Source organism: Lepidochelys olivacea (assembly GCF_965140295.1).
Source record: "Lepidochelys olivacea isolate rLepOli2 genome assembly, chromosome: 3".
Taxonomy (NCBI): Eukaryota; Metazoa; Chordata; order Testudines; family Cheloniidae; genus Lepidochelys; species Lepidochelys olivacea.
Genome location: NC_140413.1, coordinates 166,259,349 through 166,285,445, shown reverse-complemented (window position 1 = coordinate 166,285,445; position 26,097 = coordinate 166,259,349). Strand labels below are relative to the sequence as shown.

The 26,097-nt window shown below is 41.5% G+C and overlaps 1 protein-coding gene across 2 annotated transcripts in view; it reads right to left on the bottom strand.

Moving 5' to 3' along the window:
• PTPN14 (protein tyrosine phosphatase non-receptor type 14) overlaps positions 1-21,208 on the bottom strand; it is a 175,042-nt gene extending 153,834 nt beyond the window's left edge. The window contains exons 1-2 of one of the 2 annotated variants that reach the window (XM_084624870.1): positions 20,793-21,208; positions 15,351-15,452 (exon numbers count right to left, since the gene is read on the bottom strand). The gene's annotated coding sequence lies outside the window, so the exon portion shown is untranslated. The remainder of the gene's footprint in view (positions 1-15,350; positions 15,453-20,792) is intronic. The other variant, XM_084624869.1, reaches the window with a different exon arrangement.
• Positions 21,209-26,097: the final 4,889 nt, after the last annotated feature.

Here is a 26,097-nt window from a genome sequence, read left to right as displayed (position 1 = left end):
ATTTTAAGAAGAATAAGGAAAAATGGGAAAGGTTAAAGGAAACATCACCCCGCTCTGTGGCAGGGAACATCACAAACAGTGTCTCTGGAATGTCAGGGCAGTTCACAGTCTGTTCCTTGTGAGTCCCAGGCCCCCTTCTCAGGCCCTGGCTGTGCTGCAGGGATGCTGTGGGTTGGACACTTGCTCTGGTGGTGGCCACACGCTCTCAGGCTCTAAGTGGTAGGACCCTTCTTCCCAGTGTCGCCCCACCCTGTCGGGGTTACGATCCAAGCCTGGCCTGCAGAGCCTCTTGGCTGAGGCGTCTCCCTGTGCTGGGCCTGCTGCCCAGGGTCCCCCTCGCTCTCCCCAGCTGCTCACCGCACCCGGCTCTGGCCTGCTCCAGCCCCAGCTCCACCACTCTGCCTCAGCGCGGCTGCTGCTTCTGTGACTCTGCTCCCAGCTCCCTGGGCTGCTTCTTTGGTCCCTCTGCCACTGGTTGCTACAGCTCTGCTCCCAGGGCCAGTCTGCTCTCTCTGGGTTGTGCCTCTGGCTTTGGGGCTGCAGCTCTGCTCCCAGAACAGGGTCTGCTCTCTCTGGATCTGGCACAGCTCTGCTCCCCAGCTCAACTTGCACCCCGCTTTCTCCTTAGCTCGGCCCCGCTCTGTCTGACCCAGGCAATTCCAGCTCACATGGAGGACGGGACCTCCCTGGCCTCCTGACTCCCTGATTAGCCTGCCTGCCCTGCCGTTCATGCTGACCTGGAGCATTGGCCTCTCCCCATTGTTCCTGGGGACTGTCAGTCTCAGGTTGCTGATTTCACATAGACCCTTCCCCTTTTAGTCCTGGGAGCTAGCAACTAAAACACCCCCACTGAATGTTAGTATACACAGTACTTCCTTTGTCACAAAGTACTGTGCTGATCCTCCAAACCTGGGCCACATGAGCTGCCTAACTGGCTTCAATGGGACGAGCCGCAGGAGTAAGAACTATCAGCACGTTTAAGGCCTTTTGGAATTGGGACCTACATCAGCAAACTACACTTCTTGCTGAGAAGCTGCAGTGCCAAGGCAACTAATCATGACACACATCTAAATCATTCACGATCACGGAGATACTGGATGCATCAAATCGGAAAAAATAGACTGACAGTTCAATTGTTAGATATTTTAGTACATATTCACTGTATTAGAATGTAATATATTATCTGTGCATTTTGAATTGTATCTGTATCTCCTGCACCAGGTGCCACACCCACTCAATTTAATTATGTTGCTCTACAACTGTCTCATTCAAAAGGTCATTGTTTAAATACTACAGCTCTCAAATGTACATCTTTCAAACTGTGTTCGCTCTCAGCTCACAGGGCTCTTACTCTTTACTCATTTAGGACTGGATAAAATATAGAGGCCTGCAGCCCCACAGTGGCAGGAAAAGGACAGAATAATCCGTTTTTCAGGCATGAAAGCCAGATATTTTGTTTGATTTATTATTATTATCTCCACCACCACCACCTTTGGCCCTTAGAGCGTGTCTTTGTAATTTCTCACTATGTGTCAAGCAACACATCTCTGTTTAAATAAGCTCTGTACACCAACTACTACCACAGATGTTTGACAATGTCCTTTGCCCACACTTCCACCAATTTCACACAGCGTTGTAATTTATTCCTACAGCTTTTTTTTTTTTTTTAAACAAAGATCAAAGGGCAAGGAAACTCAGAGGTATTGGTACCAAGTGGATTTTTGACATTCTGCCTTTAAACGTGGTGTGCATGTTAGTGGGGCATACATGTGATAATTTTAATTAACATTTTAAGGTTACACACACACACAGAGAAAATGATTATTTCATTATCTGATGTGTTTACGATCCCTAGCAGAGGAAATGGAACTGTGGAGATATATTTTCTGGGCAAGTCAAGGCATTACTTTTTCAAGGCAGAACCCTACAATGAGCGTGTCAATAGGCAACACAACACTGCTATCACAAACAATATTACTGCCTACAGTCTAACAAAATGTTTTAGTTTGCAGGCTTATGAAAAACCATAGAAAAGAACATGGCTCGTGTTGCAAGTAAATATGGTCGGCTACATAAACTGAAGGCACAAAAATAAATAAAACAGCTGTTAGATGAGAAGCTTCCTCCTACTGCACAAAATAGTTCCTAATTTTTGTTTTAATTAAAAAAAAAAGGTAAGTAATTGCCAACATTGACAAGCTGTTCTCTTACATATGCAAAGCTGAAGAAGAGAAGGTATCAAATACGCAAAATAAGGCCCTGATCCTGCAATGAGCTCTGCACACAGACGACCGCGTGACTAAACAAAGCTCCACTGACTTCTCCAGCTCCATGCAGGCGCAGGACTCAGGTCTCCTCCTGCATGGAGTTCACTGCAGGACTGACACCTCAAACAACCCCGCACTGCTGAGGCAGTTATGGTTATGGGTTTCAGTGGGTATATGAAATATACTGGCAATACTGTCAATCCTACATGTTCAACAATCAAGAGATGAATAATAAATAAACTTTATTTGCCTTTTGGTTTTTGAGCCACTAGGAGGCATGCAGGTCATATTTCCAAGCTTTTCTCTTCAGCTATGAGGACTAGAGACTTAACTTTCATATTAAACAAAACAAACAAACGAAGGATTCTCACATAATTATTCATCTCCAGGAGGTGAGGCTTTAAGTAAGGCCCGCTCTATACTATACAGTTTTGTCAACAAAACAGTGGAGCTGTACACACTACAACGCTCCTCCCGCTGACAAAACTCTCCTGCTTTGCCAACAATATCAAATCACCTCAACGAGAGGCATAACACTTTTGGTGGCAAAATTAGACTGACAAAGTGTCAGTGTAGACACTGCATTCGTTACATCACCGTAACTGACCTCCAAGAGGTTTCCCACAATGCCCACCATGACCACTGTGCTCACAGTTTTGAACTCTGTTGCCCTGCATCCAGCTACACAGACATGCACCCATCTTCTTTCAAAGCCCCAGAAAGTTTTGAAACTGCTCAGAGTGGAGAGCTCACATAGCTACTGCTCAGTTAAGCATGCCAGCTCCCAGCAGCAAACACACTCCTGCCGGGACTACAGGGGAGGGGGTGGATCTCCTTGGTTTGTGGGGAGAAGAGAATGTGGGAGAACTCTGAGGGAGTCAACGAATCAAAACATGAAACATGTTTAAAAAACAAACAGGAATACTTGTGGCACCTTAGAGACTAACAAATTTATTTGAGCATAAGCTTTCGTGAGCTACAGCTCACTTCATCGGATGCATAGAATGGAACATATAGTAAGAAGCTATATATATATATATATATATATACATACACACACACACACACATATAGAGAAGGTGGAAGTTGCCATACAAACTGTAAGAGGCTAATTAATTAAGATGAGCTATTATCAGCAGGAGAAAAAAAATCTTTTGTAGTGATAATCAAGATGACCCATTTAGACAGTTGACAAGAAGGTGTGAGGATACTTAACATGCGTTTGGAGTCTGTTTTTGAAGCTTTTCTGTTGCAAAATTGCCACCCTTAAGTCTTTTACTGAGTGGCCAGAGAGGTTGAAGTGTTCTCCTACCGGTTTTTGAATGTTATGATTCCTGATGTCAGATTTGTGTCCATTTATTCTTTTGCGCAGAGACTGTCTGGTTTGGCCAATGTACATGGGAGAGGGACATTGCTGACACATGATGGCATATGTGCAGGTGAATCTCCTTCCTTAGAAGTTCTTAAGGTCAGGCTTGACAAAGCCCTGGCTGGGATGATTTAATTGGGGATTGGTCCTGCTTTGACCAGGGGGTTGGACTAGATGACCTCCTGAGGTCCCTTCCAACCCTGATATTCTATGAACGAGCCCCTGATGGTGTGGCTCATGTGATTAGGTCCCATTAATTTGAGTTTGAATAGAGACTGGGAGTGGATACAACTGAATCGATTGCTATACGCTTTTGTAGAACACAGAATAAAAACGCTGTACCATTAAATACCTTAGCCTTTATTTATGGTTAAAAAAAGATAAAACCACACAACTGTGTGTAGCTCCAGCTATCATTGTGCGAACTGTTGAGAGGAGGTGGAGTGACGGGGAGGCTCAGGAGGGCTGTGAAGTGAAAAGGAATGTGTGGGCATGGAGGGGGGTGGGGTTGGCAAAGAACTGTGCATCTGCATGTGCTGCAGGGGAGGTCGACCACGGATCTGCTCAGCTGTGTCAGAGACTGGAGCGTCCCTGTCTGATCCTCCATCACTTTTATCATCCGCTCTGTTGCTTGCCTAGCAAATGCTGCATTCTCTTTTCTGCCCTGCCTTCCGGCTCCCCAGCACTCTTTCCGCTCCCTGGTCTGTCTCTCATCGCGCTGCAGCACCTCACGGAACAGGTCTTCTTTGCTGTGCCTAGGGTTTTTTCTTATCTGCCGAAGCCGGTCTGCAGGGTGTGTTCTTCAAGGTCCATGCTGAACAGAAGAGGGATTGTTACATTCCAGCAAATGATTCAAACATTTTAGTAAAAAGGGCCTTTTGCTAGTAGAAATCACTTTCTCTCAGACTCTAGGCAGGCCCACAGCTCCGCAAGCACACCAGTCGTGGTGAGTGTCAGGAGTGCAGGGAAGGTCGTTCTGCGTATGGACAAAAAGGTCACGGCTTGCAGGGCAACTTTGCAGGGAACTCATTCTAAAATGATCCCACACTTTTTCACAGGCGGCCAACCTGCTGGCTGACATTTCTCTGCTGCGGGTGACCAGAGAAACCAGAGCACAACTGCTGAATGCTTGCAGCTTTCACCCCGGTCTACATGCAACTCAGCTATGTGCTGCTTTGGTCACAGCTCCAGTGACTCCTAAATGGCATGATACAGTTTCCTACAATGGGGGAACTAACAAGGCTGCAATCCCTTGGAATCTGCGGCAGAGGATTAACAAGTACCTCTTGAAAACTTTCCAGAGCCTCTCTCTGGAGGATTCCCTGCAGGTCTCGATGTTCGACACCCTGCTTGGCCGTGCGGATTAGCTACACAGGGCAATGTCCAGCTCACAGAAAACACTACCTGCCTCCCACTTTTTGATTCCCTACACAAGCCACAGCAATTTACTCAGCATCTCATCTGCTTCCTTTTGAGCACTTCTGGAGTGGAGAAAAGTTCCTGGCGGCCTGCCCCACTGGGAGCACCACATCCTCTTCTAGCTCGACTTCTTCTTCCAGACTTTCAGCCTGTGGGTTACCCCCCTTTCTGCTGCCTGCGAAGTATCCACAGGGCTATCGGCGATGGAGGTGGGGTCACCACCAAGGATAGCATTCAGCTCCTTACAGAAGCGGCAGGTCTTAGGTGCACCATCGGAGCGATAGTTCACCTCTCCCGCTTTATGGTACGCCTGCCTTAGCTCCTTTATCTTCGCTCTGCACTGCTGTGTGTCCCGATCGTAGCCCTTTTTGCACAGGCCTCGAGAAATTTGCCCATGTGCGTCCCGATTCCTACGGGTCACTCGCAGCTGCGACTGAACAGACTCCTCTCCCCATATACCGATCAGATACAACAACTCAGCGGTGGTCTAAGCGGGAGCGCATTTGGTGCGATAGCCCGCCTTGCTTACCTGGGAAGCTCTTCTGAGAAGCCAGCAAGCAGGAAATGAGATTTAAAATTCCCAGGTCTTGCAAAGGGGAGGGACAGATTGGCTGCAGGGCAGCGGAGTTCAAACCGCTGACCAGAGTGGCAGCATGAGAATTGTGGGATACTTTCTGGAGGCCAATAAAATCGGGGAAAAAGCTGTGGTGTCTACACTGCATGTTTGTCAACAATAAAGGGCGGGGGGAAAAACAAACGTCTCTCACAGGGATGGAAATTTTGTGTCGCCAAAACAAGGGGTTTTTTTCTGCAAAAGTCACATTGCAGTGTGTACGCTATTGCTGTTTTGTCACCAAAAGCCAGTTTTTTGGCGACAAAACTTGCCAGTGTAGACGAGCCCGCAGTGTTAATATGCTCCTTCAAGGCATCCCCCAGCTGAATAGCCCCTGTTGGGCTCCTCTTATAGCCTTGTGTTCATAATGCACAGCACAATGCTGAACAGCAGTGCTGGATTCATGCTGTCTGTCAGAGATATCTGGGTTGCAGGTTACCAGGGCAGTCGAAAAGCAGCTGGCAATCTAGTAGAATGCCCATGGAATGAAGGGATTGAGAAGCCATCACGTGACACCGTTCCTGCCCCCATGAGGCACTGCAAACCATTCCCAAAGCGCACTGCAGCCAGTTGCACAATGGGATAGCTACCCACAGTGCACTGCTCTCTGTGTCAACACAAGTGCTGCTAGTGTGGATACGCTCTACCGACACAAGGAGCATAGTGTGGACATGCAACAGTGGTTTACTTACAGCAGTGGCTGTATGTCGGCATAACTTGCGTCGACAAAACTGGAGTGTAGACAAGGCCTAAGAAAACAAAACACCACAAGACTTGCAATAAAATTACAAGAGATATCAACACTATAATGGTCCCAATTCTCCGCTTCTTTGCATCTGGAGCAGTTATTCATACCTGTTGAAAGTAAGTATATTGAAGAATATTAACTTTGTCTTGATCACCACAGTAATTCCAGGCAATCCTGCTCATGCATTTCTGCTACTGTCCAGTAGACAGCAAGTTAATAAGAAAACCTCCTCCAAGGCATGCTTGCTACCAGTGGAATGGATTGCTACTTAGAACCTGAGGTTGGCAAAAAAAGCAAGCAAATAAACTGCCAGGGTGTGAGCAGCGCTGTTCCCACAGATAAGTGACTCTTGGGAACAAAGCAGACCACACAGGTCAGAAGAAGTGCACTGCAGGACAGCGGTGAAAAGACTCTTTGTACAGTTAGTGATATTGTGTGATCGATTCCTGTCCACAACAGCACTACACCAGCAGAGTTAAGAACTTTACTCAAACCAAGTCTAATCCGAAACAGAGATGTGGTCACCTGTGCATCACTGGAAGCAGGTCTGTGGAACTGTTTAAGGCATGCTAAGCTGTCCAAATGGTAGTTAGCATACCAAACTTCTAAGTGTAACCAAAAGTACAAAATTAAGTTACAAAAGAAAGAGATTGCTTGATTCACCATGAAACTGGACTACCTATACATACTTTAAGTGTCTCCTGCTAAGTTTTATACTGCTATTATATGTGGTTATTCCAATCTCTTGTTAAATATGAATCTCCCCCACTACTATAGATTTGCATATGGTAAGAATTATCAAAGCTTGTGAGCACAGATGTCATAAAATCTGTTTTATATTCTCAAACCACCACCAAGTGGGAGACCTATTCGGTTGCAAAAATTAGAAGCCCGTTAGGTTCCCTACTTCATATTTCTTCCAGTACGGAATTACTGGTGCTTTGTCCAGTCTTGTTAGTGCTGTAAGTAATGCAATTCCCTCTGACATGCTTGAGAAATTATTCCACAGCCTAATAGAGCTGATATCAGGAAGTTTTGCCTGATAGAGAAAAATTTAGGTTGCCTTTCTTAGTATCCATGAAACACCTTTTATTTGCTATTCTTTTTCATCACTAGGTCTCTGCCAACATTACAGTTTCACAGGTTTCTCCCTTATGCTGAATGTGTTTCAGATTATTTTCCCCCAGACATATTAGCGTACCTCTTTTCTAAACTGAATCGTGTTTTGTTATTTCCTACTCAATTGTTATTTCCTTTATATTGTAAGCCCAGAAGCTTGGCACTACATCTGCTAAAGTAAAGACTACACTCTAAACAGTCACTCTGCTTCTAAAAAGGCTTCCCCATGCTCAGAGAATTCAAAATCATGCCCTACAATATTGAAAAATCTATTGCTTGATCTCGGATATCAATCTTCTTCCTGAACTGAACTTGATACCAGAAGAATCTCCAAACTCATCCACGAATTAAATTATCCCTGATTTTATAAAATCTTCCCCACTCACACAAATTGTTTCATCCTTGGAATGTTCCAGGATAATTAATGACGTCCTTTACTGTTATTGTCATATCCTCTATACTGGTATCTGGAAGGTAGCATATCATTCTGACTGACTGCAAAACACCACATGGAGCTGTTGAGAAGTACATTCGCTTCCATCCTCTTTATAGCTACATTTTTTGGTTGGAAGGATTAGATTTCCAATAGGCTTGAAAGGATTAGATTTTTATCAGTAAATGTTGGTAAGCATTAACGTAGACGCACACAAATCAAAGAAAAATATTTGCTTATTTGACAATAAGCAAAGGAAAAATATTTACTTATTTGACAATAAGCAAAATTTACAGAGAGGCAAAGTAAAAAAAGATGCTGCTTGAGAACTTATGAGAATTTGATTTAATGAATATTTACTTAGTAAATGGTCATCATCATGTGTCAAAATATGTGTTTTAATTATTATAAAACTAACTTTTTGATTCTCAATGGCTACTGCCATTAAATAATTGTCTCACCCCCTTATAATTTCCTGCAACTGTGAACATTTAAATTAATAACAAAATGCTTAAAATCCATAATTTTGTGCAACTGTGAAAATTTAAATAGATGAAAATTTAAGAATGCATAAAAATAAACATTGATATCTGCTGAAATTAGTCTGTCAAGCTAAATATAAATGAGGCTACTTAGGAGCAAAGAACAACCCAAGCTAAGTGGCATGTAATAATATGCACTGCTCCTTGAAGTTAGCTCTTGGAAGTCCCTTTTATATTACAGATATAATTGCATGACATTTGCTCTATTGGCCTGAATACACAGTCTCACTAGACATGAATATTTACTTCAAATACATTTTATATTAAAAGAACTGAAAGAGAAATTTCACAGCAATTCCCAGAGACTTAATGACAGTTGTTGAGTATACTAAACATTCAGGCATGACCAGAGGACTAAGCTATTTGTTAAACTTCTAAGCTAAAAATCCAAAATTAGCATTTGTAAATCAGGCCGGGAAATCCTATATTCACATTAACAGAGGTTAACATTACTGGCTCAAACAACAAAGAAGTACAAATTGCCTCAAACTCATGCCCACCCCTTGTCAGATATTTTCACAGATTAATTACTGCCTGGGTGACAATCTAGAAAGCCAAGTCAGACTTTCCAGAAACCTATACAAACCACATTTATAACCTCTGTGGATAAAATCATTTGTATGTCGGAGGTAACATCATACCCTTCACTAGGCAAAGTTTACAATGTTGCAGAAATATACCTCATCTACGTTACTTGTTTATTTCATCAGCAGTGCAGCATTACAAACTCATAACTTTATGTTACAAAAATATGGAGTTGTACTGTAATAACTAAAAAAATATTGAAGTTACTATTATGTCAGTGACACAAGAGATAATAGAAGGAACTACAGCAAAGCAGAACGTGGTTGGTAGGAAGAAGAAAGAATAGTAAGATGTTACAGGCCAGATCCTCTGAGATGTTGAGCAAAGCAGCCACAGCTTCAAATGACTTCAGAGGAATTTGAGGATGGTCAGCACTCCATAACCCTTCGCAAAATCATTTCTCTCATAAGCCATGTTCTCCCGAAATCATTTAATTTGAAATCAAAATATGTTGCAGGAAATATGCAACTCTAAATATACGTTTAATAGTTTTATCATTTTAAATTACTTCTCCAACCAAGAAACCTTCAAGCAACTAGCCAGCTAATCATTACTAATGAGAAGAGCAGATAAGGACAATTTGTTCAAACAAACCTACAAAACTAAAATACATTTGCCAGCTTTTATCCTGCCTACTTGTTGTATTCGTTCCTATACTCTTCCTTTTTTTTTCACCCACCCCCCGCCCGCCCCCTTTGGGATAAGGACTGTGCATTTTTTTTATATTTGTACAGTGCCTGGTACCTGCTGACTGCTACTGCAATATAAAAATAATTCAAAATAAGAAAAATAGAAGGAAATCTGAACACACAGTACATGGCAAAATAAGGCTCTTTTCCTTACAATACCTCTTCTTCAAACATGCCTCTCAAGAAAATGCTGCAATACAATAGTATTACATGTAAAATATATTCACAAGATATAAAATGTAGTGTCTAGGATAAATTTTATACTTTAAGAATAATTTATATTTCCTAAATTTCACAAAGAAACTGAAGAAAACCAGGTTTCAGAGTAGCAGCTGTGTTAGTCTGTATTCGCAAAAAAGGTAGCTCACGAAAGCTTATGCTCAAATAAATTTGTTAGTCTCTAAGGTGCCACAAGTCCTCCTTTTCTTTTTGTGAATAAAACCAGTTTTTGAAATGTAACCATCAGCAATGAACAAACATACTTAGTATTCTGGTGTTATATACTACATTATCTGGATAATACTCTCTTGTAATATTTTAGTTTTCACTTTTATGGCTGAGACTACTTTAAGCACAAATGAATTTTGTAAGTGTCACTGAACTGTAGAGGGGAAAGGCATTAAATTGTATGCGTCTACAAGAAATAAGTTTTGAGATAACCATTCTACCACTTCTTTTCTTTGTTCTCGGAGTGCCAGAGGCAAGCAGAACTACTGCAAAGCAATAGCAGCCACCAGCATATGTAGAGAGGCTACTGTGCTGTGATCCGGCTTTACCTTGATGTTGCACGTTCACACAGCTGTCGCAAATCAGTTTTTGCAAACAAAGGGTCCAATGTGGCAAGTAACAGGAGCTACAATAAGTGAATTACAAGAGTTCTTATGGGTTGGAATGGACCAACTGGCCAGGAGGTTTTCTTAGATAGCTTAAAACCTTTAACATACTGTTGAGAGGGTAGGAAGTCACAAAACTGCTGACTCAACTCTGTGGCTCCAACCCAGTAGCTGGGAAACTCAACTAATGAAAGGTTCCTGCCCAGAGAAAGATCCAGGAGGGTCATAAATGAAGTATGTTCAGGAACCCCCCTAGCTAACTTCCGACCTCAAGAGTTCATCAGGGATTTCTATCTATACTGAACCTTCAGGTAGTTTTCCCACAAAGAGTGGAGTTTGCTTTCCTCATCTACATGAGGGTGTGATTTTCAAAAGCACTCAGCACTGGCCTACCTCTACTCTCAATGGTGGAGTGTTACCATTGACTACAGTGGGAACAAAAGTAAGCCCACCTTGTGAGTGCTTTTGAAAGTCCCAGCTCTAACGTTTCACAGCTTGGATGTTTTGTTTATTCTGTGTTACAGTAAACAATTAGGCCAAAGCTTGTGGCAATGTAGGTGAAGTAAGTGCTGTCTCACCAGCCCCAGAAGTGAACATTACCCATTGGTTGGGGGTTTAATGCAGGCTTCTCCAGTAGGGTTGCCCAGTCTTGTGAGGGGAAGTTCTAAAGGGAGAGAACATACAGTAGGCACTAAAAGAAAAGGAGGACTTGTGGCACCTTAGAGACTAACAAATTTATTTGAGCATAAGCTTTCGTGAGCTACAGCTCACTTCATCGGATGAAGAAACTCAAGCAGGGAATTGACTACTAGTAGCTGAATCTCAGACTGCCAAACCCCCATGATCAGGCCTGTCCAAACAGCTAGCTTTATCATCCTCATCAATAAAAGGCTGCAGCCAACTTTATCTACAAGTCAATGTGTGTCTTTTCTCAAAAGAAGGAGTCCTGTGATAAGAGCTAATCTAAGAAACCTGAAGAATGTAAACTATTTTTTCTTCGTAAGAAAAAACACACAAGCACAAAGCTAGAAGGATTACTATTGACCTCACCCTCTCTGCCTGATTTATCCTGGGTTATGGCCTGCTGCAGTGCCCATTGAAGTCAACATGCCTTGGATCAGGTCCATAGTTTTTAAAAGGATGTCATCCCAAAAGGAAGACAAGCACCCTTCAGATTTAGACAGGAATGCTAGTGGCTCCCAAATGCAGGAAACTAGAAACTAAGGCAAATAATTGTAGGTACTTATCTTAATAAATACCCGGATCTTCATCCTCACTAACAACATGAAGTCAGCAAAAGAAACTTGAGTTTTATTTTGTGAATAATGTTAAAATAAGGGAATTTGAAGGAAAGCCCAGGAGAGTCCCCACTTCCATAATACTGAGAAAGCATTTATTCAGTGGCCAGAGCAGGGCACAGCTTAGCAGCACATCCTCTTAGTTCCATTTGGCTGTGGAGAACTTTGCAGAGTTTGTGAATGTGGCTAGATAGGGTACACTTTATGATGCGTAAGTTCTCAAACAGAACTTTTTTTCTCAGGCAGTATTGTTCATTTTACCTTAATCTGTAAGAGCCCCCTATCCCTTCTCTTTCGCAGAATTAGTGCACTCCACAGTTTGGACAGATATAGAGACTTTGACAAATCTTTGCAAATATTAGCCAAGTCCGTTATTCTGAAGCACTGAACAGATCTCTTGCTAAGTCTTCATATAAGTATCTAACACATTATACTCCTGATTTACTGGTATTATAAGCAGTTATGTACTATTGACCCAATCTGTCTGCAGAAACAGCTGCAACTCCTATTGATTTAAAAAGGGTATTTCTGCCCTCAGTTAAAGGGATGGATTTGGCACTCCCTGTTTTCCTTTTGAGTACACCAATACAGTTTTCAAATATTTCTTACTGTACTTTTAAAAAAATGTTACAATATACACAGAAAAGGGGATTCTTAATAATGTAACAAATTAGAAGTGAGGAGACATGTTGTAATTGAACTGTTTCCCTTCACTTTCACATCTTACACAGACGCAGAATTTAAAAAAGTCTGTAGTTGTATTAAAGTTTCAGAGATAATTCAATTATTTTTCTGAAAAACCCACACTCACTAAATTACACCAAGGACTGCTCCTTACATTCAGAGAATGGCTCACATGTTTCTGACAGTTAGAATGTTTCTCACATTTACCACTGTCATCTAGATGTAAGCATTATCCCAATTTCTTTTTCAAGAGAGAATTCAGGAATATTATGCACATCTTAAATACATGGGTAGTTTACAATAAGCTTTATAGAATTTTTTTTAAATGAACAAATTATACCAAATAGATTACATGATTTCAGTGACAGGTGCCAATGCTAATTGCCCTATGGTACTTTAAATAGGGCCTAAGTGCCAGCTCTTCTCCCCTCTCGGCTAATCCTCATCACTGCCCAGTGTGCCCACCACAATACATAAAACATAAAATAGATATTACATCATCGTTATGTCTATTTCAGGACCACAAATGGAAGTCCCAAAATAGGCTTTCCTTTCCAGCATTGGTGTAGCTATATTAAGTCCTCTCATTACAGGTTCATTATTTTTAACTAAAAACCATCAACACAGAGAAACATAGCAATTGTCATACGCTGTCAAACCAGACGTCCACCTAGCCCATTATCCTGTCTATGACAGTGGTTTATATACTATGTGCTTCAGAAGATGGTACAGGAAATCTCATAGTAGACAATTATGAAATAACCCCTAACGGAAATTTCTTCCTACACCATGTCAGAGAGTGGTTGACATACAGTATATATAAAATCCTTTTATAAAAAAAATCCTACTTGGCCTCAATGATATCGTGTGGCATTGAGTTCCGATGATTGTGCATTGTGTTAAAGAAACCCTACTTTTCATCAGTTTTAAATTTCTTGCTTTTTACATTCATTGGATGTACCCCTAGTCATGCATTATAAGAAAGAGTAAATAAGAGAACGTGGTTTACCTTCTCTATTCTTTTATATCCGTATCATGTCTCCTCTTATTCATCTTCCCCCTAAAACAGTCCCAATGTTTTCAACTGATCTTCATATGGAAGTCTCTTAATTACATCCCTTTCTAAGTCTGCTATACCTTTTTTGAGATATAGCGACCAGAAATGAACACAGTATTCTGAGTAGAGTGTGGTCACTGATTTAAATATTTTAAATTCTATTCTAGTACAGTATTTTATTTCCTTTTCTGTTCACTGAGACCCATTAAGTAGATGTAGAAAGTTCACTGAACCCACCAAAACCCAAGTCTTTTATTCTTAGTGGATATAATAAATTTAAAACCCAGTAACATGTACGAGTAATTCAACTATTCCTTCCAATAGATGAAATTCAATGTTGATATTGTGTTGCTCTTTCATCTGGCTTTATTAGGTCCTCTTGGTCTTCTCTAGTCTTGACTAACCAAATAATTTTGCATCAGCAGCAAATTTTGGCACCTTGCCGTTCAACCTCTTTGTTAGATCACTAACAACATTAAACAACAGTTCTTCAGAGTTCTTTTTTGCTCAGAGTCTAATTCAATTAGACTATTATTATAATTCTATTACTACTACATAAAACAAAAACCTAACTAACGGTGAGGCCCCAATCTTGGTACCCCCTAGGCACTAGAGTAATAAACATAATAAATAATAATAGAAATACACATCTTGTTTTATTTTTCAAAAAAATGAAATAAGGGAAGAAACTTGCTGCAGTCTGTTAACTTTTCAAAGTTTGGGTTTTACTCCTCACATTAGCAGAGCACCAGGAAAGTCCCTTAAAGAATGTCAAATTGGGATTAGATTACCCAAGGTTTCTGTTAATTCTAGAATACCAAAGGTTTGACATTTCAAATACCATGCTGACTCCCTTAAGAGGAATGCCTTTCATATGGATCTGTTTTAAGATTACGATATCATTAAATTCCTATCAGACAAAGTATTTTTCAATAGCTGCTTGAAAATAACCACAATTCTTTACCAGGCTAGCAGTAGCAGGAAAAACGGTGGAGGATGAACACTTAGAGCTAGAGGAGCTTTAAAATTCTTGTCCTTAAGCAATCTCTCAGTTACTTTAAGCAGTGATTAGAGCCGCATGTGGTCATGAACAGGAGGAGATGCCACAATACAAAGCCCAAGCATAGGAAAGAAACTTATAAATGTGGATGCACTCTACAAAGTCCAAAAGGGTCAATCCCCATGAAGGGGTTGGAAGGCAAACCACTGTGCAAGCACAGTTATGTCACACTTATTATACCATGATCTAATGTTGCTAATTCACTACAGTAGATCTAATTTCATTACAATATCATCATGCCAATGTCATTACAAATAAAGGCAACTATAATAACAAGGATCCTGCAGTCCTTCCTCTCACAAAACTCCCCTTGAACTCAATGAGAACAATTTTTTAAATTACCATGTTATAGTATATTATCAAGTACAAATCCAACATATCAGATAAAGTCAATGGAGACTATTATGATTTCAAAAGAAAAATGCGCCATTTGCACTATCTTAAGGGAAATGTATCAGTAAAACTATATTAAGACAGAACACTGTAAATCCCAAGGAAATTCTGAGTCATAGTTCCATGTTGTCCTTTACCACTCACTAATCGGAATCACTAATCAGAAGGTCCAGCACTCTATAACATACGGGTGAAATATACAGTGAAGAGAGAAAAATATACATACAAACTGAATACATACTGTCTATTTGCTCTTGTGGCTAAAATGTTGGTTTGGTAATCAGGAGATCTTGATTGCCATGTTCATTTCAGAAATTTGTAAAATTAGAAGAGTATTGCACCACTGCCAAAAAAACAAACAAACAGTGACTCATGACTAAATAAAATGGGACAGAACTATTCAATAGTAGTAGCTCACCAATGAAGTGACTAAACGAGGTAAATAGGCATTTATCTATCTATTCCGGGTTGATTTCAATGTGTGTTCCCATTTTCTTCTTATCCTTTTCTATTTACATCTCTTCAGTTTAAACAAACATTTTGATATGTTATTTATTGTAATTATTTGCTTTAAGCTTTTTATTAATCATTTTAATCTTTAAATTGTTTTCCTTGTTTTTTTAAGAGGTGGAAAAACAATTAAAACTTTTCACAAAAAAAGTTGAAATTTCAAAGGGGGGGGTTCACTTCAAAGTGTTTGACATGGAGCAATTTTTGATCTTATTAAATTTCACAGAATTTGTTTTCACCACAAAACTTTACAATTTTTTTATTTATCAAACATTCAATTTATAATAAATTATAACAAACATAATCAAGAGGTTTTTTTTTTAAAAAAAGAGCTGAAAATAGAACAGAAACCACACAAAAAAGGGGCAAATGCATTTTAAGATCTTCCAGTGTAGCTAAATAAGATTTTCAATAAAGGAAAAAAATTAGATAAATTTCCCTAACAACTTGGATAAAAAAAATTAAAACAAAACAAAAAGTCTATGAATAATTTTGTCTGTGAAGAGGCCATTTTTTGATTACGCTCTAATGATTTCTTGTGGTTTTATTATTTTTGTTCTTGTTTTCTGTGTTTTTCCCATCATTATTGTTAGTAATTAATTATTTATTATTATTATTAAAGAACCTAGATGCCTCAATCTGAAGTGGTCCCCATTGTACTAGGCAATTGTTTAAAAAGAGAGAGAGAGAGAGAGAGAGAGAGAGAGAGAAGATTGTTCTTTGGGGCAAGGATTATCTACCAAAAAAAAGACTATCAATAGCCAGACAGAAAATAACCAAACTATAGGTATGCAACACCTCAGAAATACAAACTTGCTACACTCTCCCATCAACCCCTTCTCCCATTATTTAGTTTCCCCAGAACCAAACCCACTCTTCCTCCTCTCTGTGCACATACCAACCTTTCAGCCTGCCCACCTCATAAAACAGCTGCAGGCTCAGTCTGGGAAAACACACTCACAAACTGGCTCAAAGTGTGTGAAGGACTGCTCCTAGGTAGTCTCTATACTCACTCATTTACTCTTTCCGTGGGCTTTCCCTCACCTGGATCACCCAACACTCACTCTCTCCCAGCCCTTCCATCCACTTTTGTGAAGTCAACCAGACCGACGCACATTTGCTATTATCTTTCACCTTTCATGGGCCACCATCCCTCCCAAATTCTTTCCCGCCCCCTTATTCCACAACATCTGCAACCACAATCTCTTCACTCCTTCCCACCTAACGTGACCAGACGTCCCGATATCAGGGGCTTTTTCTTAAATAGGCAACTATACCCCCCACTCCGTTAAAAAAAAGTGACCCGATTTTTCACAGTTGCTATCTGGCCACCCTATTCCCACCTGTCTTCTGGAGTGTCACAAGGCATTGAGTCTTCTCACTGTTTTCCTTCATTTTGGGCCAGGAGTCTTCCTCCTCAGAACACCCACTCGGGAGTCCACATTCCTGGAGTTCCAGAACTTTCCTAACTTTCCAAAAAGAAAAGGAGTACTTGTGGTACCTTAGAGACTAACCAATTTATTTGAGCATAAGCTTTCGTGAGCTACAGCTCACTTCATCGGATGCACACGGCTGTTACTCTGAAACCTAACTTTCCAAGGGTCTCTGGGCGGGCCACAAGATGTTTCAAGGGGTTTGGAAACCATGGGTGAAAAATCACATGTGGCATAACTCCATGCAGTTCAAGTGGTGGTGGTGGGATGGTGCTGGGGGGAAGGGGAGAGAGATAAGGGATGCGTGAGAGAGATTCATCTCAAAATTCCCTGTAGTTCTGCTGCATCCTATAGCTAATGGAGTATAGAGATGAGGAGTGTGGCACACTGGGCTCCTTAACAGGCTGCTGCAGTTAGTTGGTGCAGTAGGAGCAAAGCAGAAGAATAGCCTAGTTGGGAGGGAAAAGAAATAGCTGCAGGAGGGAATCCATCTGAGAAGAGAGGGATCTAGTATGGCTGGTAATCAGGGTGATCACCCTGGGCTCTAACTACTAGGGGTAACAAATCAGCATATGGGGGGACATCCTTCAACCTTTTTCTTTTTTGGGCTCAGTTACTGGTGGGAAGAAGGGGACAAAAATATTTTTTATCTAGGATGGCAAGACACCTATGGCTGGTCCTTGGAATGGCTTCATTTCTGTTCCCTGGTGGAAAACAATTAATTAGACGTGAGCATAGGACTAAGAGGTCAGGACACAATCCTGTGCTCTAGAATTAACTTTGGACTTCTCTTCCTGGTTCTGCCACACACTAGGATATAACCTTGGGCAAGTCACTTAATATATGTACCTCAGTTTCCCAATCTATAAACTAAGAACAAAAATATTGCCTACCTCATGAGGCTCTGTGAAGCCTAACTCAACAGTATTTGTAAAATGCTTTGAGGTCCCCAAATAGAAAGTATTATAAAAATAAAAATTATTAAAATATTACCTTACAAAAGAGTCTTTTAGAACTTAATGAAGATTAAATCAATAGGGTTCTATGGATATTACTCTGAACCACCTGTGTAATAAAGAATTATCTTAAATATTCTTAAATATTAATACAGAACTACATGCTTTTATATAAAATTCCATCAAAGTCTACAGATGGTCAATAGTTTTCTCACAGGAAAAATGGTCTTCACAGCTTGTTTCAAAAACAACCAAAACCTGCCCTTATGAATCTTTCTGTTGACATCAATGTTTTTAGGCACAAGAGGATTAAATCAAGATTGCTATAGTATCCCTACAATATAACAATCTCTATTTTGGTAATTGTGCTTGATAAGTACAATCATACTATATACATCCTAATTATTATGGCAAAAATGTATGCACATACTTAATATTTACACACACAAGTAGTCCCAGTGGCTTCATTACATGAAGTTAAGCACATGGGTAAGCCTTTGAAGAACTGGAACCTATAATTAAAGTACTGAGTATGAAAGCCTAATGAAAAACTTTCTAAGACATATTAAATAACTGCATTCTTACAATAGTTATATCAACAACCTAACTACAACTTAGATACAATAGAACTGACGTGCCAACGAAGGAGCCTGATTTATTTATTTTTAAAGTGTGTCTTTCATGCTACAGATATGCATGTAAAGCTATTAAATTCAGAGTCAAATAATACACTTGTGCTTTAGCACTATGTAATTAATTCCAGACCCAAAGTAAAGACAAATAAGATGAAAAATATCTGTGGTCCTTTGACTACACTGGTACCCGACAGTTTTCAAAAGCACCTCTGACCCTTCTTCGGGCTGAAAACTTTCTCCATGTTTGGTTTAGCCATTTTTTTTAGCAGTTTGTGCAAATTTGAGTAAAAAAACAAAAAACACCTAATTCATGGAAGACTGTTCCATATTTAAGCAAGGCATCTGCTGGCATTTAATGACACGACGAGCCATTAACAACAGTGGCTAATTAATCCTCAAAGAACACCATTGTGTTATAATAGCTGTAACTACTGGGGTGCAAACATTTGAAAGTCACAGATTTTAAATATACATTTTTAAGACACATTGTATGTACAAAGCAGCACTAAGGGCTCCACCCTGCAGTTTTCATCCATGCGGGCCCTGATCCTGCAGTCAGACCTGCACAGACAGACCCCCTGTAATTGTACAGAGCCATCGGACCTTTACATGAGGACAAGGGTTTCCCCATACAGATGTGATTGCAGACTTGGGGATCCAGGAGTTAACCCATGGATTTAAAGGACTATCATTTGAATAAGGGCTTTGGGACTGGGCCCCAAATCAGCAGTTTGCATGGCTCAGAAACTTCTATATCGTGCCCACTGGGTTTGGATTTAGGCCCCAATCCTGCATGAAATTCTGCTCAGACAAATGCCCTGTGTCTGTGCAGAGACCCATTGAAATCAAGGGAGGTCCAGCTGCACAGTCATTTACAGATCATTGCCCAAATCCCATTCTATGCATGTACAAAAACTACATTAACCTCTTATATTTTAAACCAATGTTAGATATGAGTGACAGCCTTCCTAAAAGGGCAATAGCAAACCCTGGAGTCTATATGTCATTATAATGTTTGTTTGATACAGACAATTTCAAATAAATGGTCAGAAGACATCAGACAAGGGTGACAATCTCCAGCAAGTATCTCCTAAAAACTACTTGTCTTCTTTAATCTCTCCCACCCTCACAAGGCTGGCAGGTGGCCTCAAGAGCTCCTGCTTAAGGGAGCCATTTTATAGACTGAAGTCACAAGCACTAAAGAATTCAGCATACAGTAAGTGTATGTTTTCACACATTTTAATAGCAAATGTCTATGAGGAAACAGAGTAAAAACAGTGCATTCTACTGTGAATACTGCCCTTGATTGCGGGCCACATACCACAATCTCAGGAACAACCTCTGAATGATCATTCACTGTTATTGCCCAGTTTACCAGTAACTATTTGTTTCTATAAAGTTAAAGTTACAAGCCACAATAGATAGAGAGGTGCTTATAATGGAACTGCCTTTGCAACCAAAACTACAGTGTTCCTAATGGGAAAACATTGCAATACCCTTCCACACACAATACCTACTGTATGGCCCAAATGGATTGTAATAGGGGAGGTTACTTTTGAATCTTTTAAGATTATTTGACTTTGGCACATTAGAAATGAGAAGAGATGTCACAATGCTCACACAGTCTTGTAATATTGTAATTTCTGCCCAACCTGTTACAGCCTTTGCTGTAGAGGAATGGTCAGTGTAGACTTGACTTGTAACTAACAAAGAACAAGGTAAATCCATCCGGTGGGGTGAGGTAGGGCAGAGGAGGATCCTACAGTGTAAATAAGAAAGCAGCTCAGCAGAAAGCTTAGCTTGTCCCCAGCTGTTTACAAATATATATTTATATTGATTCTATAAATCATATATTGTTTAGACATTTGCTTCAGTATATTTCTGGATTAGGACAAGTTTAGCTGAGATAAATTTGCATTATGTACACATACAAGTAATCTGTCCATAATTGCGTTACAACGGATGATAAATTATAATGGATGGGAACCGATTTTTATACGCACACATACGCCATCAATTATGACAAGACTGTTTTGAAAAAGTCACTACCGCTCCGGCGCTGCGATCAGTGGTACAAGCAACTACAAGTTACATATTAAAACAACGCGGACAAACTTCAGCAAACTCTACTGCTCCTGCTGCTGCTTACCTGGGTTTACATGTAGAGGCGGCTTCTCCTCTCGGGCAGGGACACTGGGAATGCCCCCCCCTTCCTCGGGAAAAGGCAACAAGCTGAACTCAGGCTTCGTTCCAAGTCACCCAGGAGGGTTTCCCAGCGGAGAAGGTTTCCGTCTTGACCGGGAGAGGGTTCCCAACTGGTGAGGGGGGGGACAAAGTAGGAACCGGTGCTGCTGGGAAGAGCTGATTGCTGCTCAGCTGGGCCGAGGGGAAATCAGGGTGGTGCCGGATTTGGGGGCTCCCGGAGGAGAGGGAGGGAAACTAAACCAACGACCCCCACCCAATAATGTTGTCCCCGCTGCGGCGGGGAAAGTTTGAAGGAGTTTGGGGAGGCGGAGGCAGGACGCTGCGGCCGGGAGGGGAGTTTGCAGGCGGTGAAGGGAGCCGTGGGCTCCCGCTGCAGCCCGCGGGGGTGGGGGAAGGAGAGAGGGAGGGGATTGTCGTCCCGAGAGAGCGAATGGGGCCGGAGGCGGCGGCGGCTGCGGAGCGAGTGCGTGTCGGAGTCGCTGTGGAGCGCGGAGTCACAGCCCTGGAATCCCAGGAATGCGGAGCGGCCGCTGCTACTGCGGGGCCCGGAGACGTCGGGGACTTGACATGGGCTGTTTTGTTGTTGTTTGTGTGTTTTCTTTGCAGAAGAGGAGGAACGAACCCCGTCGGCGGGAGGAAGAGGAGGGGCGGGCTCCTGCCAATCCCGCCTGCTGCAACTCTGCCAAGGTCGGGGCAGAGCCGCGGGACGGGCTTTTCGCTGCTTTCCCCTCGGAGCCCCCCTGTCTGTGCTGGTCCCGCCCGCGCCCCTTCGCCTGCGCTACCTTTGCAACCCAGTTCCTCCCCCCGCGTTCTTCCAGCCAGTGAGAGGGGCAGGGAGCGAGGGGCGGCCGGGGGGTTGAGGGTGCTGGGAGAACAGGGAGAGTCCGAGTCCGCAGGGGAGGGTTTGGTTGGGTTTGGTTTGGGATGGGGGGGGGGGGGAGCGGGAATGTTTGAGAGGGAGGAAAGGGCTGAGTCAGTCCTAGGGAGTGTGTTTGGTCTGCGGGGGCTGAGGCAGCCCAGGGGAGTCTTTCGGAGGCCAGTTTCTCTGCCCCCTGCCTCCCCGTTTCAGCCCCGCTTCCTCTGCTGTGCCCCCCACCCCGCCGGTCCACCTCCCCCCTGCCCTTCAGGCTGTCTGGTCTAGCCGGCCTCCAACCCCACCCCTCATTCTCTTCAGCCCCTTTCCCTGTATTACAAAATGGGCCGCCTTTGAGCCTCTGCGCGCTTCCCTACTTCAGCCCCTGCTCCCTGGCCTGTCCCTCTTTCACATCTTGTGTTAGGAGCCGACCCACACGTGTCCAGTGGCAGGGCGCTGGGGAATCCAGCTGCTGCTAGTTCTCCCTACTCCTTGCCAGCTCTTTGCTGGGATCCTCCAGAGGGAGCGGACGAAAGGCTCCCTGGCTACCTGCAATGCTGGCACCACTGTAATTGGAGAAGAAACAGCAGAGAAAACCCTGCAGCCCCCCAGATGTGCGATGGGGTAAAAGAGATGGGAATGTCATGCCAGAAGCATAACATTAGTGCAGCCACCAGAAAGGCCCTTCCTCATCAACAGTGGGTGAGAAAGGGCCTTTCTGGTGGCTGCACTAAGATTGGCTGAGGAGCATGGTTGGGGCACATTGTAAAGCCAGGCTGCTGCTTCTGCTGAGATGATGAATCAGTTATGAATGAACTGGTGTTAAGAATATGTAGACACCCTGCAAACAATTCCCCAGATATTTATAGTGTTTTACAGGTGTTGGGCATTTAAGTAATATATCATTAAAATAAATTCACAAAAATTTTACTCTTAAAAAAGAGCCCTTGTTTGCCTAAAAATCAACACTGAAAATCGGGAGGAAATTACCTAAACCAGATTTTGAACCCTTATATTAAACCACTTTTAGCTCTTAAATTCACCTTACTGTGCTTGATTTCAAGTATGGGAGATTGTTTAGGAGGGTAGTTTGAGTAAAATCTATTTATTCATTTTTGAGTTAGCAGAGCAGGAGAGAACCAAATGGAGGGTAGGAGCAACCCTAGAATAGGGCACAGAATTCCTTTTGGTGTCAGAGACGTACACAGAATATGCTCCGAAAACTGTAAAATTCCCTACACAGGAGTTAGAGAGTTTCATGAGCAGAGTAATTTCTAAAAAAATGGGTGACAATTGGAGGGTTCGCAAAAAGAAAAGGAGGACTTGTGGCACCTTAGAGACTAACCAATTTATTAGAGCATAAGCTTTGTTTTACACTTATGTAACACATTTTGGTATTCATACATACTTTTCCCCTCATTGAAGGGCCAGGTCCTGCAATACTCATTCAGTACATGAGTAGTCAGTGGGCATTACCCACATCAGTAAAGGTAATAGGATCAAGCCCTTAAAAAAGAGAGAAATAGCACAGTTCCTCAATTTAGATAGATTCATAATTGTGCTTCAGGACCATATGTGGAGTCACAAGTCTGTGTCTTACCCCTGGGATTGTAAAATGTAATTACACTTTGCAGAGAAAGTCCTATTTATCTGAAACACTCTAACAAAGTTGTTGTGAGGCTTAGTGAAGTAAGTAAATAGTATCCACGTCTTACAGATGGTTATGCTGAGAAGTGATTCTGATGGTAAACTGTTGCATTCAAAGGTTTTTCTTGCTCCAGGTCACACACTGAGTCAGATACGGAGCTGTGAATAGCACCCAACTACAGAACTACAAAGACACATTCAGTCACAGCACAGCAGTAGGTAGTGCACCATGAGCAGAGTAGCTGCAGCTGGTAGCAAAGCAGGAGAGGACAGTGGAGTTTAGAGTTTCCTTACTCCAGATCTGTAAGATTCTTTTTTATATTTTCCCCCTCACAAGTAGAAAAACACAGAGGGTGGGGTGGGGAAGTGGGCATGAAACTCCTGAAGTTTCTGCTGGATTCTCTCTGCAACTTTGAGGCCCTACCAAGCAGGCAGAAGACTTTACTTCTAAACACTGTGGAGGCTGGCATTCACAGGTATATCTTAATGCCTCACCACAAGGTGTTAGCCACCTCTGCGGTTTTGTTGGGCCCCAGGTACTGCTCCTGGCCCCTTTGTCCTCCTCTAGACCTCACTGCACCTGTACAGAACTCTTCCATTCAAGGAGTTTTAAGTGCGAGCATACGGTAATATTGCAAGCAGCACTAACACAGTAGCAGATACTGGCTCGAGTATCTGCTAGTTTTGAATGGGAGCTGAATCCCAGCTCCTGTCTCTCCTGTCCCAGCACAGTCCTGAAATACTGAAGAGTCCAAGAGGAGATAAAAATATGCCCCAAAATACAGCAGCTTACAGAGCTGACCCTTTTGCAAAGCCCTGCCTGCAATGGCAAGCTGTAGCCCAAAGAGAAAACCCACCCAAATATATAAAAGCTGCTGAACCAAGGAGTGGTGAAAAGCATGGCCTACTGTGTGACAATACAAATATTAATACCTGTATTTGGCTCTTAGATACTATGGAGAGAGGTGCTTTAAGAAATACACAATTGGTTAGTACAGACAAGCTTCTGAGTGGAAATATGTCACTTTGATACCACTCCCACCTTCAGCATGTGTAGGACCCATTGTATTCTTGTTGCCATTACTTTGCTCCCCAAAACAGAATGGAAAGGAGCATACAGCCCCGACGTTTAAGAAAACAAGTTACCAGCTTCCTAGAGACCATGTTTAAACATAACTCTTTTGCTAGAAAAGTGTTGCCATGATTTAAAATATTATTAAAGATGGGACTCAGTGGTTTTATATGACAGTTTATGGAATTTATCTCTCTAATATCCCATCTGCCCTGGAAAAAGTTTTTTGTTTGGGTATCCTTTTGCAGCAGAGTAGTCCTAACAAAGTTGATATACATTTTGGATTTGCAGAGCAGACAGGACTGAATCATGTTTTAACTCTGTTCCTAAACCATGCTAAAGTCTGGCACTAAGCAGAGCTGTAACATAGCTAAAAAGAAGTGAAAACATAATCCAGTATATCTATACTGAATGAATGGTGTGTCAACCATATCAGAGGATTATTGTTTTGTATCTGGGTATTTTTATCAGTAAAATGTAAAATGTCTATGGGACTTGGATATGGTGTACAATGAGATTTGAAATAGTTCTAGCACCTGGTAACACCTGTGTTTAAACACTTCCAACATGTTTATCCTGGGCTAAAGCAATTTTTAAAATCTTGTTATAACACGGAAAATGTTCAGTCCCTGTTTATTGGCAAAACCATGTCATAACCTGTTTTCAGCAAAACTCCCTTTACACTGTGCTTAAGCAACATCTGGCGGTTTGCTCTGAGAACAGTAGATGAGGTTTAATTAGCTTTACAGCCATCTACATTACAATCAAATCAAAGGACACAGTTGCAACACAGTTCGAATATGTAGTGTAAATATGACCTTAACTGTGTTCCCTAACTATTCTAAAAGCTAGAACATGTGCTGGGTACCCTGACTTGGCTGTAACTGTAATGGAGACAAAAGCTTAGGCAGTATACTGGGAGAAACTTCTTAGTCCTAAAACCATATCTGTACTTTGTAACTTGGTACTTTCAATTTTTTTAAGCTTACCATAATTAAGACAAGTTTACTTGTCTAGTGCCCTATGTGCTTGTTAATGATTGCATTTAATAGTCCTTTTCAAAAATCTTCTCTTTGAAAAGGAATTTGGATTACACAATTATGGAAAACAAACCTGTTGCCATCAAGCATGAGCTAACATGTTATAGTACTCTATAGCTTACAGTGTCTTACAGCCAGCACCAAGTTTTGTGGACCAGGAAAACTTTTCTGTGATTATCCATACAAATAAATTATGGAACATTGAACATTCTAGTTTGCTTAAAGTTACAGTCTATTTCTACAGGTTTGGGGAATAACTGAAAATCTCGGCCTTTTTTTAATCCTTGAATAAAAGTTTGTAAAATCAAAAAAGTTTTAGTGTTTGAGACTGATTATAGTGGTGAACTCTTGCTTCCACAGTTATGGTTGTGTCACCACTTCTATTATAAACCCCATTTTTCAGGCTCTTATGGAAATTGTATAGAAATGTGTTTCAGGGTGGACATTAATTTGTCACAGAGACTTAAGACAGAAGTAAATATTTTTCCTAAGTTGTTTTGGGGTGGTTTTTTTTAACATCAGTTAGGATATTCTTAGGATATTCTAGCACAATTAGAAATTTACTATTGTAATTTTTTAGTTTATACAATCCAAAATCGGCATTCATTAAAAAAAAAAAAAAGCTCATTTTTTTTAG